At 42.0% G+C, this 15,685-nt stretch overlaps 1 protein-coding gene across 2 annotated transcripts in view; it reads right to left on the bottom strand.

The window, feature by feature from the left end:
- The window catches only part of LOC126354710 (rap guanine nucleotide exchange factor 4), a 1,235,035-nt gene extending 1,219,712 nt beyond the window's left edge, over positions 1-15,323 (bottom strand). For both annotated transcript variants that reach the window (XM_050004554.1, XM_050004556.1), the window contains exon 1: positions 15,150-15,323. The gene's annotated coding sequence lies outside the window, so the exon portion shown is untranslated. The remainder of the gene's footprint in view (positions 1-15,149) is intronic.
- Positions 15,324-15,685: the final 362 nt, after the last annotated feature.

The following is a 15,685-nucleotide window of genomic DNA, read 5'->3' as shown; positions in this document are numbered from 1 at the left end:
CCCCTTTCATACTCATGAAGATGTGCGCTTGTATGCAGTTAGAAAAGATTTTCCAATAAGGAGCACAAGGATGCTATGCAGACAATGCAGCACGTTGAAGGAAATGATAAGGACTAATTTTATATGTAGCTATTGCGAAGTATGTCATGATTTCAGTCACGTTTTGAAAAACTTTGTGTACATGCTTAGCTGTGAATAAATTAATTTGTTTGACATAATAACGGTACTTTCTTCTTTCCACAGAACTTAATCCTTAGCACTCGATCGTCAGGCCACGAGTGACCTACCGGGACCATCCGACCGCCGTGTCATCCTCATGGAGGATGCGGATAGGAGGGGCGTGGGGTCAGCACACCGCTCTCCCGGTCGTTATGTTGGTATTATTGACCAAAACCGCTACTATTCGGTCCTCAGTTGGCATCACGAGGCTGAGTGCACCCAGAAAAATGGCAACATCACATGGCGGCTGGATGGTTACCGATCCAAGTGCGGGCCACGCCCAACAGCGCTTAACTTCGGTGATCTCAAGGGAACCGGTGTATACACTGCGGCAAGGCCGTTTCTCAAGTTAATCCTTAGAAAAAAGAAATTATTTTTCAGCAGGAGGTGTACGTCCCGTTGGATTAGAGGGGAAAAAATTTAGGAATCCGTTTAATCTTCGTCGAGTCCAGTGAGACATATACGTTCTTCTGAAAGTAATTATAAAACTACAAACAATAATTCAAATTCCGAGTCATGGAATGACTCAATACCCATTCCATAACTAGGAAACAAAATTTTACAGTAATACGTGAAATTTTAATTCGATCGCGAAAGGATTAAGCATGAAAAAGTTATTCCGTAAGCATCCTAGAGGAGGTAGAAATTATGAGATCTATTACTCGTTTTCAATACCAAACCCTGAGTTGAGACACTAGCATATTAGCAAATTTCGATTGCCTGAGCTAGTTGATGTAATACTCTGTAGTTTCTTTACCTAGTCCCCCTTTTGTTCCTTCTCGGCGTTTCTATTTTCCTACCCCCCACCCCCATCTCACCATCCCACTGTATCTTAGGTTTTCCACGTCTTCCTTTCAAGTATGTTTTAAAATATTTATAAATTTTCTTAAGTTTTATGTTCTCTTAATAAGCAACAAAATTCACTACTTTCTTTGATCCTTATAACTGTCAAAGTGGAGAATTTTTTAAAACATTGAGAATTTAGTGCACTTAAAATCTTTTATAGTCCGTATCCCTATGGACTCAAGGAAATAGAAGTGTATATTCGACACACACGTCCCACTGGTCGTTAAAAGGTTCAAGTAGTAGGCCGAAGATACATTTTTAAAGAACATTCGAAAATATCGACTTTGAAGATTTTCGAGAGCTTTTAATATAAACATACAAAATAATATCAGAAGTACCTGTAGCAAATGTAGCAAAGTACACAGCTTTAGAAATGCGTAACTGCAAAGTCACTAGTTTTATTCAGTTTACCAGCAACGTTTTTCTTTCTTTTTACTTTGCGTCACTTCGGTATTTATAAAGAAATTGGAATGTCAATTAACCAATATTGCATCGCAATTTTTAATATACTTTTTTTTAACTATTGTAAGACATCGTAGTCTCCTGACCTTCATTGCTTACATATTCCGTCCTCACAATCAAACTCCGCACATCAAGACGCTTCATTCGATCCCAAACGCGGTAAGATAAAGTCAACGTTGTATGAATTCATGTAAATGATATGCAAATAACAAGCAAGCGCACCGTGGTTGAAATACTCGAGGCTGGTGAACACACACACATTCAAGACACGACGGTCGCAGGAGCTTGTTTTTAGTTCAGCAGACACAAACTGCATGCTAGGAGGCTGGTCCTTTCAGAGGACGACTCATCCTATCTATGTCAGCCGGTGACCGCCCATAGAACAGAACGCTGTCCTAAGGTCTATTCAGTAGACTCTGCTGGCGGTGTTTCGATCTGGCAGACAATGAATGCTGGTAAAAATGTTCCGTGCTTTTCCGCTCTGATGTTTTAGTCATGTGAGTACTTACATTTTGATATACTCGCGTAAAAGACGTCAATATTGAAAAAAAATAACGTCTCAATAATTTCCCGTACCAGTGGGTATCTCAGGGTTCTTATTCCTTCTGGATTTATTGTTATACAGACGTTCAGCTGATGTGCTTTCTACTGCCACAAAGCCGGTAGTGATCCAATAACAAAGGACTAAATACAGCTGAAGGAATGCGAAGCCGGATCCTGCAGTATTATATTCCACTGCCTTAAACGCGGCGCCACATTGCTCGCTCAAAATGAACTGCCCCAGCTTGGGGCGTTTACTTGCTTTGAATTGCGCAGACGGCGAGACCGAGAGCCCGCAGAACGCAGCGGCCGTCAGCACACTGAGCACAGGCCAGCACGGATGGGCAGCGGACCAGAGCGCTAGAAGCCCAAGGCCGTAGCACGCAGGCTGCAGTTGCCGTGTTCCGCCAGCCAGCGCGCTGATTCAGCCACAGCTGTCTCGCTTCCCAGGGAGGTGCGCACTCGCACGGAAAACACCTCTGCAGCTGGCAGCGTAATATTCCGGATTTACTTTTTTTTCCTTTCAGACACGGGTGGACTTCCGGAAACTCACTCTAGATGTTCCTGCGTTTCGTATAGTTCCGAGAACCAGTGTTCAACGCAGTGCGTCAAAGCTCTTCTTCTTTGCTTGGCCTCGTTCCCTTTCTCTCTCGGCTTCCAGTCCGAGGCTGACTTGTGCATAACTCCCTTTCCCTTCTTCCGCCGCCCGTGTTGTAACTGCACCGGCTTCCTCTTGTAACTAATCTGTTTCTACGGGTTATACGTTAAGAGTGGGAATGGAAATGCTTATTGATTCTGAAATCAACGTGAGAAGATTAGTGTCGCCACCGACTCTAATCAAACAACTAATCAAAGGTTTGGCCGAGTCGGAAAATAAATTAATTTAATCACAGACCAAAAACTCATAAAAATACGTAATTCGTGATATCGCTCATAGGGGATACGATGTAATTAATAGTATTTCCCGTGCACTGTCCACGAGAATCAACCATTTAAAATAAAATAGCACATGCATGAACACTGTGCAGAAGATCAGCTCCCAGCAACATACCTGAAAATAAGACTTAATCTAAAGCATTTGTTTTAAAATAAAAGGGGAAACTTATCACTGAACCTGTGCGTAAGGAAACGCGTTGGATGTGCTAACAGGAAAGCTACGAGGTGAGTGGCTTAGGTGCAAAAACGTAACCTCGGAACACAAGAGAAAATTGTAGATAAAATCATTTATTCCTAAGATAAGGATGTGAGGCATGTACACAATTCCTGATGACATTAATTCCTAAAACATTAAAGAAAAGCATCGATACATACACCGTTATAATCTACACCTAAAATCATTTATGTGAATCATTCATACAACTGCTGTTGCCTGATAACTGATCGCAATAACTCGTGAAACGGTACACGTTTCTCACTACACCCGCGTGCCCACGTGGTTTGTGGAGACGCAATTTCTAGGTATCGTGGCCAAGTTGCAACAATATCGCATCATAAAAACACGAACAGTTAACATTTTTTTTTTTTAAAACGAACATGAGACCGGACAGTTAGTGATGACGGTAGCCCAACAAATTCTAATGTTCAACCACGTGGTCGCCTCCCGAAGGACGAAAGATACATAAAGCAAGGAAAATTACGAGAAGGCAAAGCTATTACTATGTAGAAAAATGAAAGCTTATACAGGCACAACTGAAGGCAAACAGACATTCATACAGAAGCGAGTGCTCACTTCTTATCGACACCTTTGTGTGGCTCTCTTCCGGTGGATCCAAGCCTGCTATAGAAATTTACTAAAAGGAAAATCTGCCAAAGATTTGCATTCCTTGCTGCGAAAAGGCGAAGCAATCTTTCAGAGCTGAAAAGCGAGACCAAAAGCTATCATCTCTCCCTCGCCAAGAAACAAAGCGCCACGCGGTCAACCTAACTCACTCTTCTTCAACTGGAGCACAGCTGCGGACGCATCCGTTACCGGCGGCAGACTGCCTCCCGTTTCCTTCTCCAGCCTCTTCCACGCTCTGCGTGGCCCGGAAAACACAAAATGCCATTTCCGCCACCAACCTAACGCAGGTGGATTTCTCACAAGTAGCGCAAACCTCTTTGCCTACTTGACCACTGCGAGAGTTGGATATTCTATAAAACTGCTGCTGAATCTGTATCACTATCGCAGACTTTCTGCAGCAGACTACGCCACGGTCCAGCAACGTGACACATAACCACATTCATTCAATTGCAGCATTATGAGAGTTATGAGGAAATAGAAACAAGGAAAAGGAGAAATGCTAGTGAAAATGGGCTATCGGACTAATGAAAGGTGGCTACAGGACCCTTTTACTCTCTCCAGTCGACTTAAGCTTGTGAATATTACAAACTTCGACCATAAATGTAATAGACTGTCCATGGCAACATTTCCGTGGGGCCAACATCTCTGGGCTGAAGTCACGTGAATGTTGGCAAAACATGTTTGTTTCGTGTTGCGCTTATGGCTGTGCTCAGCGTTTTGTCAGGGGAAATGGCATTACATTTCACGTGTGTTTGTATGATAGTGCAAATGCGTTTACTGAAATCTGCTGAAGTGACTTTTATATATTTTTTTTTTACACTTGAAACAGAGTATCACGTAAATTAAAGTGTTGAAAGTGATGCCTATAAAGTCAGACTCATATTACATTTTGGAAAGTATCTGTGATAGTCTGGTTACAGAAGTAAGTATAATTGTTTTTCCTTCCTACTCAAAGGTTCCTAAGGATGAAAACCGAAGATAGCTTTGGATACAAGCCCTGAAACAGAAAAACTTTAAGCCATCTGCACATACGCGCCTTTGCTCGAAGCGCTTCGCGGAAAAGTGTTTTGATAGGTTAGTTATTACTTACAATGTATATTTATAATTTATATTTACAGTGTCTGCCATTTTTAAACCTAGGCTCCAAAATTTTTTTAAAACTTTTGTAAAAATATTGGGAACTTAATCTTTAAATTGCACGTAAAATTCATACTCTAAAATGGACCTGCTCCTAACTTCGACAATTTTGGCACCTATAGTTGACATAATTCCCGTATCCCATTTTCTTTTATAAGTGAGTAGAGTTCAAAACGCGGCGAATACAATGTTTGAAGTTCTGACACGAGCCCACTCTTAGTATTTAAAAGAATTTCACTTTAATTGATAGTTTATAGTAATTTCACCCCGCTGCCCACCAGAGTGGCGTTCGATGTATTTGCTGGATTTTATAAATGGTACTGGGAACAAATCCAGGTCAAATGTAGTTCTGGCATAATTTTTCGCAAATAATGAAGTAATTTTTGTTGGAAGCGTTTGGCACTCAGTTGAGAAATGTGGAGAAAATACGATACAAACATAGTATGGCAGACCGCTGCTTTGAAATCCCGCCACGTTTTGCCAACAGTCATGTGGTTTATGTTGGAGCCACACCAGCCCTAAAGCTTCTGCATAGCAAGGCAAGTCTACTAGTATCTATGGTCGAAGATTACAACACAAAGGAATTGAGTCAAGTTGGACCAAAGTGCACCAAAAATGAGTGCCTGATTGATTTTGCTTATCAGCTACACTGTATTGCTTCAAAACACAAGATTTAGTATTTAGGACATCCGAAACTGAGAGGCATGACTGATTAAATAGATCCGCTTCAATTGACTATTTCTTCAAACAGAGACCAATTTCGAGACTGCATACTCGCGTTTTCAGGCATGGCCCTCCACCAAATCTTCGTGGTTGGCGTTCTTACCGTGCGACTGCCCGACAGCGGATAGTGTGAATACAGTGTTTGTTACATGTTTCAGCTTCCGTCGTCCTACCAGCCAGGACGTTATGTTTTCAGGACAGTTTGATTATCAGAACCTCTTCTATTTTTATTCCGGCAGGGTGAAGTGGTCTGGAGCCTTTGCGCTGACTAGCCCGACCACATGTTACGCATTACCAGATACAAAAAGAGAATCGCCTGTAATATTTCTGGGTTTGCAGTTATCATATTTAGGTACAAGAACATCTAATTAGAGTAGTTCAGAATGGAGCAATCGAAAGATGACACAATGTGGTGTGAGGTACTCATGAGAGATCGTTCACTCGGTATGCGGATCATGAGAAAGATGGCCGAAAATGTGGCCGTCCACGGCAATTGGCTGCTGCAATCGGAATTTGCGCGCCAAAATGATAATCATCTGTTATCAATATTAAACAAACTAAATAGCGTATTTGCTTGTACTTCAGATTAAAGCATCTCTCAAAAGCTTGCTTTTGTTCCATTATTTCCAAGCTATTAATCACCATCAGAATAATAAACAACTGCTACACGAATAGGCAGACCAAGCACTTTCGCGATATTCCGATCGCGGCTAAACTGGATGGCGCGCGAAGTGGTTCGGCTGTAAGATCACAGCTGGTTGGGAAACCTCGGAGGACAGGCATGTCTGCTGCGATCGGTGTCAGTTAATACTTTATTAGTAAGTATTGTTATTTGAAATATATAGTCGAGAACAGTGTGACAGTAGTGACGGAAATACGCAGTTCGTTATTTTGTTTTGAAGACGAAAAATTATTTGTGACTCTAAAGTGTAATGTAATACAAAAAAATCTGCTGGCATCCATTATAAACAAATTGATTGGAAATTTAATTATTTCTAAAATAACAGTTCCTCGCTAAAAGTTTCATACAGTCTCAAGATAACGGATTCACAACCAATGTGCTGTTTTCTGTGCAGGGGACAACAACCATAGAAGAACACAGGCTGGTGAATATTTATTAGAACTTATGCATTCCAGCCACGGCGGTGGAAGCACATAGTTACATCGGGTGTATTGCAATTTTCGTACAAATGAGATCAGTGACACCTCATCTGTGGAAACACACAGGCGGCATGAAGGAGATAAATATTTTTGGGAGAAATGGTTTATTGTAAGCACGTATGTAATACCCCATCTCTCCCTCCCCCTCTCCCTCCCCCCCTCTCTCTCCCTCTCTCTTTTACAACATGCCGTACGCCTAGTTCCAGTAGTTTGCTCTTCTGGTTTTTACAGATATCCTGCATTATACTTCTCCCCTCCTCTCCTTTGTATGTTTTCCAGTTTGTAAGTCAAATATGCACCACTGATGATTAGTTTGTGAGGCGCTCAATGACGCAGTTATCAGCGCCTGTACAAATTCCCAATCTTTTTCACAGTTCAGTCTTGCCACTTTCCCGAAAGATGATGAAATGGTTAGGACAACACAAACAGCCAATCCCGGGTGGAGAAAATCCCCGATGCGGCCGCGGGAACGTATGTTCCAGAGGCAGCAATCTCTCGAAACCCGTCTGAGACGGACCTACATACACTGACACAAGCATTTGCTATCAGAAATTTTGTACATAAGTGGGTCCATACCCTCCAAAAATTTTGTGAGGGAAAACATTGTCCGTGGTAGTCCATTTAATTTCATGCTTTATTCGGTGTGCGATGGGCCAATTTTGACACTAAGTCATCTTCAAGCACTTAAACTTAAGTATTGTTTATGTATAAGTGGTTGCAAATGACTCAGCGTTGAAACTGACCACTCGCACACCTAATAAAGCACATAATTGTACAGCCTACTAAGGACAGTGTTTTCTTTCAAAAAATTTGCTGTCGAGTTTGAAAGCGATTGTCAAAGGAAAGTTGTGACATGCGGCCCCGTTACGTGGCGCTTGGATACTTTTACGATCTCTGTTCTTATGCCGTGTTATATGGCTGCTAGTGTTACACCAGTCCTTATAGATAAGTTCGACATTCCGTGTTTATACACCAACAGCTGGAACCGTCACATCTTCCGACAGCGAAGCCGTAGATAACTTTTTACAGCCCCCCGAAGATACCGAGTATCAGTTCAGTCAAACACCACGGGCGGCACCACCATCAAATCGTTCCGTTGAGAGTTGCGCCACGACCGAAATGCTTTTTGCCGTGTGCTGCAAACCGATCATCTTGCCCTAGAATTTTAGCCTGCAAGCTATTCGAGAGAAGATACAACAAATATGCCGGCTTGTTGTACAGGTTGTGCAAAATAAAACTTGTCGGTAAATATTATTTACTTAGGTAACCCAATTAACATCATATTCCCCAAGTGCAGAGGCCATAAGTTGCATTGCCTATCTTAAGATCCATGTAGTATTACCATAATCTCGGGCGAACTTGATCTAATCGTATGCTTGCTTATTTATAGCAACTTGAGTTCCACAAGTATAGGCGTTCAGAGTCACATCCTCTTATCCCGACAAACTGGGCAGCTTCATTCTCGGTATGGTAATTCGCACGTCCATACACGATAGCTCCTTTCTGCCATTGCACGCTCGCTGCACTGTCACGGGTGGAGTGCCACATTACTTCCTGTTACCAGTTACACACCATAAACAGTGCTCCAAAACGATCGGTATGCTGTTTTGAGGGGGAACATATTTTTTCCAATGAGTTCATTCACGACCCAGAGAAACGTAGATGCCACGGTGTTTTGTTGACTAAATTGTTTGTAATCTGATAATACGTATTTTATGTATCACCATTTTTAAACTAACTTAACCGCACTTCATCTGCATTACACTATGTGCTGTTTTACAGCATCGCAGAAGAGTTCTAATATACACTGTGATAAAATGCAAAAATAAAAATATAAAAAACTAGACATGCCTGGAAGGAATTATCCTAAGAGGACGGAAATCGGTAGATGTGACGTGCATGTACCGACCGATACACAGGATTACAATTTCAGAAAAAAATGGACGATATATTCAAGAGAAAGGGCTTCACTCATTGAGGAAGTCAATATCGCGTTGGTCCACTTCTGGTTCTAATGTGAGCAATTATTCGACTTAGCTATGATTGATATATCTGTAGGAAGCCATCCTGAAGTATATGCTACGTTCTGTCCAGTTGTGTTAGACGATATTCTAAGCATAATTTGTAAGGCTTTCCTAGTAACCCATTCTGGATTCACGTATCACCAAGACAGTGTCTCGCCTCCCCTACCCTCCCCCCCCCCCCCCCACCCCCGACCTCCGCCCCTCCACACACGGCGAGTGCTTCTTTGCTTGTCTTTGTTCTTCCCAAACCCTGCCTCGGCTTGGAAGGTCGTATCTCTCCCAGTTGTGAACGTTTGGAGCATTATGGGCAGGACCCTCCAAACAGCTCGGTATTTTCACGATCTAAAGCCCCAAATCTACAGAATGTGGTACGATATTCGTCAGGGTGACGCCCAAGAAATCTTATCAATGCATGAGTGCCAGAGGTCAACAAACGCTTTACTGAGTTGCTCAATTTATGAAGCTCTTTCTCTTGAATAAATCACCAAGACTTCCTGAAATTGTAACCATTAGTTTTTCTGTACATGTACATCTACCGATATCTGTCACATTCGGAAAATTCCTATGTGGTGTGTCGTTTTTTACGTAGTGGTGTGTATTGTGAAAGCTGGAACAAAGAAGGTTACTCATCACTTACGTGAACTGACATATTACAACTCAAGAGTACTACTTATAGTCAAGGAAGGAAAATTATAGAAATATGTCTCATTACATTATCAAAACGCTTCTCCTATTTCCAAGGAATCTAGCAATTTATGGTTAGAAACATCCAAGATGTGATGAAGATCAACCTAAAATGTTAACTATGTGACGGAAACCTCATTTCTTCATGTATAACGGAACTATGAGACATTCTTATAGAACGTATTCGATTGATATTCAGTGGGACACACATCAGGTTACACTATGTGATCAGAAATATCCGGACACCTCGCTGAAAATTACTTACAAGTTCGTGGCGTCCTCTATCGGTAATGCTGGACTTCAGTATGGTGTTGGCCCACCCTTAGTCTTAATGACAGTGTCCACTCTCGCAGACATACGTCCAGTCAGGTGCTGGAAGGATTCTTGGACAATGGCAGCCCATTCTTCAAGGAGTGCCGCACTGAGGAGAGGTATCAATGTCGGTCGGTGACGCCTGGCACCAAGTCGGCGTCCCAAAACATACCAAAGGTGTTCTATAGGATCCAGGTCAGGACTCTGTGCAGGCCAGTCCATTTCAGGGATGTTGCTGTCGTATAACCACTCCGCCACAGGCCGTGCATTATGAACAGGTGATCGGTCGTTTTGAAAAATGCAATCGCCATCCACGAATTGCTCTTGAACAGTGGGAAGCAAGAAGATGCTTAAAACATCAATATACGTCTGTGCTGTGATAGTGCCACGCAAAACAACTAGGGGCTCAAGCCCTCTCCATGAAAAACACGACCACACCATAACACCACCGCCTCCGAATTTCAGTGTTGGCACTACACACGCTGGCAGATGTCGTTCACCGGGCATTCGCCATACCCACACCCTGCCATCGGATAACCACGTTATGTATCGTGATTCGTCACTCCACACAACGTTTTTCCACTGTTCAATCGTCCAGTGTTTACGCTCCTTACACCAAGCGAGGTGTCGTTTGGCATTTACCGGCGTGATGTGTGGCTTGTGAGCAGCCGCTCGACCATGAAATCAAAGTTTTCTTACCTCCCACCTAACTGTCATATTACTTGCAGAGGATCCTGATGGAGTTTGGAATTACTGTGTGGTGGTCTGGATAGATGTCTGCCTATTACACATTACGACCCTCTTTAACTGTCGGTGGTCTCTGTCATTCAACAGAGAAGGTCGGCCTGTACGCTTTTGTGCTTTACGTGTCCCTTCACGTTTCCACTTCACTATCACACCAGAGATAGTGGACCTATAGATGTTTAGGAGTCTGGAAAAGTAGCGCACTGACGTATGGCACAAGTGACAATCACGTGACCACGTTCAAGGTCCGTGAGTTCCGCGGAGCGCCCCATTCTGCTCTCTCACGATGTCTAATGACTACTGAGGTCGCTGATATGGAGCACCTGGTAGTAGGTGGCAGCACAAAGCACCTAATATGGAAAACATAAGTTTTTGGGGGTGTACGGATACTTTTCATCACATATTGTATAAGGAAGCTTGATACAATGTAATGACAGGTCCTAGAGGAAATACTGATGGGGTAAAACTATGTCTCCTTTTGAATTCTGCCAGGCATCGAGAGCAACGGGACCACGTAGAAAAAAGCAGTGTTTGTGGGAGCGAGTGGTGAGTCCCATCGGTACTGGTCTTTTACATGTGATGCACCATGAGACACACTCACACTCTATAAAAGAACACAATACGCTTGTCCAACACCTCGATCCAAGAAAGACTCGTGTACAATCTCTTTTTACAATATATTTAAAACTTAAATGAAATTTGGATCAGGCACATTCAGGAACCAAGTTGTAGGCCTAATTAACAGAGAAATGGAGTCTGCCCTCAAATGATTCCGGTTGGAGTAAATTACAAATTTTTTGTTTGTTTTCTAATTTGTGGAAATTTTTATTATTACTGAAACATTCACAATATAAAAAAATAACGTTTTGTGTCTATGATCTTATCGGTATCTTTGACTCACGTGCAATGGAGTTACTTCTTGTCTTGGTAGGATAAAGCTAGTTAGTTTTGGACATATGTTTCAAGTATTAATACAGTAGTATTTAGTATAGCTGGTTGTGAACTCTGTTGTGTTCTGGAGCTGGTGTCGACTGGATTTGGTTATCAGAAATAATTATTAATAAAATTAAGAAAAACGCAATAAATGGTCGGTAACATTTAATTTAGTAATAGATATTGAAAAAATTGAAACTCTGAAGTCCATTTTGCAACCTGGATCACACGACCAGCTAAAATGTGTCAATAACAGATCAAGTAATACTTGGACAGTGAACAGTCGCTAAGTAAATAAATCTATTCTTACAACATTAACCTGAAGTTACAAAAAAATTCATTTTCTCTCCTTTTTCTCTTCTCGAAATGATGATAAATATTGCTGCAAATAAGTTTAGTGAAGAGACATAAAATTTTGAAAATTATAACTTATATAGCAAAATAGGAGACAAAGTCCCTCCAGCGTTCCGGACAACGCAGCACTACTTCCCTCGGAAAGACGATATGTGGAAGTGGTTTGCCATTTCTTCTTCTCCGTCCTCAAGCGTGTGTCTGTATAGTTAGCATAGCTAATAAGTTATTGTGTGTGGAGTTATTTAGCTGATTTGTTGTGACTGAGGACGGATTGCTCGTGTCTACACTTTCCGCTATAGTTTCCATCAATGACAATTAACAGGCAGATTTTATTACTGATAGGCGTCACATTTAATTTCAAATATTTTTTTGTTGGGCTTTCGATGTGTTTACGAGTGCTAGTTTCGTGCATTGGTATGCCAATACAGTGTTTTGTGTGCGGTCAGACGGGTTGTACAATACCATAACTTTTACTAATTTGCAAGATTTTAATCACCAACGAAAACTGTGGAGGCTAGCTACCGAATAAGAAACTTACATGAGATTCGAGCTCAATGAGTCACCATCAGCCGTAATGAAAACGCCGTCAGATATTATGAGTGCCGACACTGCTATCTAATCAGTCACGGCGCCACTGTGTTTACCACGGCAATATGACGGGCAGAAATATCACGAAGCTAACCTCTGCGGGAAACTTTGTGATAAGTTAGGTTAGATGCTGACTTACATTGATCCAGACAAAGCTTTAATTCTGAACTGGTCTCCCTCTTCGTAGACAACAGGTGGACTTATTTAGATCTCATAAATCTCAAAAACATATACATAAAGATATGACATGTTATATAGTAGAGTGTGCACAAGCACCACTTTAAATCGTTTATGGAAAAATATGATCTAGTACACCATACACAACATGGAATATTTGTGGAGGTAATATTGGCAGTTTTCTCTTGGTAACTTCCGGTGAATGGTTTGTTTGTAAATACGTTATCGGAAAGCCTAAATTAATACTGCGGTCCGGGTGTTTGATAACAGTAATTACTTAAGTTTAAATGCTGTATGGAGATGAGTACCCTTGTACTGTACCTGTGAGTGCAATGCCATACTTTATTGTCGTAACTGAAATTTGATTTTATCCATTTAAAGACTAAAATAAAAGGTTGAATTCGGATGTCAGCACTTTTAATTGGCTCCAATTGAACAACAGCAGCGCCTGGCAACTTCCGATGTTATTCACCCTTCCTTTGGGCCAAATTCAAGAAAGCAACGTTGCCAGTACACAATCTTGGAGGAAACGTGACAAACATCACGAATCTGCCGACAATGTCTCAAACTCTTGCCGTACAATCGCCACATTTCTCGGTGATTTAAAATCTTACGAGACGGTTCCGTATTCCCTTCACAGATCGGACGTTTTAGAACGGCTAGTGAAGCCATTTGAAAAGAGGCAGGTGCCATCCCCCCACTCTCACGAAAAGTTAGCGATCTTTGTAAACAGCGCTAACATCCTGCCCGTCTCTCTGTCTCTGTCTCTCTCTCTCTCTCTCTCTCTCTCTCTCTCTCTCTCTCTCTCTCCGTCACACACACACACACACACATTAGTCTAGTATCAGTTTGGAAAAATCCAGAACACGTAATGGATGTTAACTAACAGCAAATCTGCCCAGACTGTTTTGGTCCGAAATCTCAAAACTATTTCGCTGTTCTCACTGAAGCTCAAAATTTAGAGTACTTCTAGTAACTTTGTAACTTCAGTTCCTGACTTTTTTCTCGTGTTACTAGCCAATGGCGAAAACTACGGAAAATATACAGTGTCCCAGGAGGAATGGTCAATATTCAGGTATAAGACAGGAACCATGATTCGAAGCAAAAGACTACCGTAAACACGGGTTCTAAACTGCGTACCTTAAGACTTTTGAGCACTTGTTCAATAGAAGGAACATGTTTCACAGTATCAAGGCTGAACAACTTCTCATAATACTTTAGAGCACACGTTACTGGACTTTTGTCTTGCTTTAGTCCATACTACCACCTCACAAAGTGCGGAATTCGAATATCTTTGCGTAGACGAGATACGTTTCACAATATCGAAAATGAAAAAGTGCTCATAACGGTTAAGGTATCCTTAGAGCTCTTGTTTACTAGAGTTTTCGCCTCGAATGATCGTTGCTCCTGGTACACGCTGTATACTATAATTTACAACGTAGTCGCCTGTATCTGAAAGTTACCTGCTTGTCTGGAAAATAGCATCTACAAACCAAACACAAACTGCAGTCACTCATATAGTTTATAGGTAAAAGTTATCTATTGTAAATATGGTAACATCAATTGTTGATGCTTAATGAAACAGTTTTTCCAATATTTTTAAGATTTACTCAATAGGGAATTGTGCTTCAGTTTTCTGCTCTTCACTCTCTTACGTCCTCTTACACGAAAGTGTACGTCTAAGTTTGAGTTGTAATTTAAGGACAAAATGAATTTCATCATTAAAGCACCCACCAAAATTCATCGAATTTTCGGTTCGTCGCTCAGTAAAAACTGACTTTTCTTACACTATTAATAATAATTCTGACATCGTATTCTTCATTCAGTGATCATGTACATGTCCTTTTTGCAGGAGCAACTCAAACGCTCGTGGAGGATGGACATTTTTGAGACTGACTTTGTTGGTTTCACAACAGACGCCCGACTCCGTATTTTTTTCTTTTTTTGCCTGAAAGGAATGTGAATTCCGTATTTTGTAAGTGAAGTGAAGCATACAAGTCAACAGATGAACTTCACCAAATGGTATGTAATTTCGTCACCGTATCGTAGTTACATCTGTAAATACTGTAGTTTTCTAAACAGCTGAATGTATAGCATCGCAAAATAATTACACATTTAAACCAATGGGCGTTCATCTTCAGTCGCTGATCCTATAGGTTAAACGAAGTCCCAATAGTTACATGGTATTTTTATTACTGCAGTAGTAATGTAGTTGCTCAAAAGAGGTGTATGCAATACCTAAATGTGAACAGTCGGATTTCAAAACGCAGTGCGGTTATAGTTGTTGGCTGCCAAGCGTTAGAAAATATCTTCAGAATAATCTTTCATTTTGAGGTCAATACGAAACACGGAAAAAATGCACTTAAATCAGGGGGCGAGGTAAAGGGAGATCGCCAATCAGCTGCCACGGCGAACCGGATACATCTGTTACTGCATGCAGTACTAGACACGATACACACACGTACCGAGTGGGCGCTGAACGACACCTCGGCGAGACGGCACGCCTTTGGACAGCTGTGGAGCTCAGAGTCTTTATATTCGGGTAGATACGTCGAATGATATCTGACCTCGGGACACGCGGACACAAACACGCTTCTGTCACTATGGCAACCGCGACGGCCGGCCGGCGCAGAATGACTGACTGCGGCTGGCCAGGTGAGAGTGGGCTGTCTCAAGGCCGCGCCCGGTCGCCACGCGCGCCATCTGCCGTTATACCAAACAACGCGCAGCGGGAGGGGGGCCGCACTGTCTGTCCTCTGACGCAAGGAACCTCGTGCTGTACTGCTTTCGTCACCTGCCCGCGGCCCGCTAGCCGACACGTCATCTGCATTGTCGCCCAAACTCTGGAGCGCACCGGCCACCTTACCTGCTCTAACGAAAACAAAAGCTGTACGAGTTGATTCTTGACCTGACCCACCGTGTCGTTCTGCTCCACTACACTTCACGAGTACAGAAGTTGGACACACATGGGGTTACCAGATGTTCGACTTTTTACTGTCGT

This window comes from Schistocerca gregaria, chromosome 3 (assembly GCF_023897955.1).
Source record: "Schistocerca gregaria isolate iqSchGreg1 chromosome 3, iqSchGreg1.2, whole genome shotgun sequence".
In the NCBI taxonomy this organism is placed as follows: domain Eukaryota; kingdom Metazoa; phylum Arthropoda; class Insecta; order Orthoptera; family Acrididae; genus Schistocerca; species Schistocerca gregaria.
Note: the sequence above shows the minus strand (reverse complement) of the source record. Positions and strands in the feature narration are given on the sequence as shown.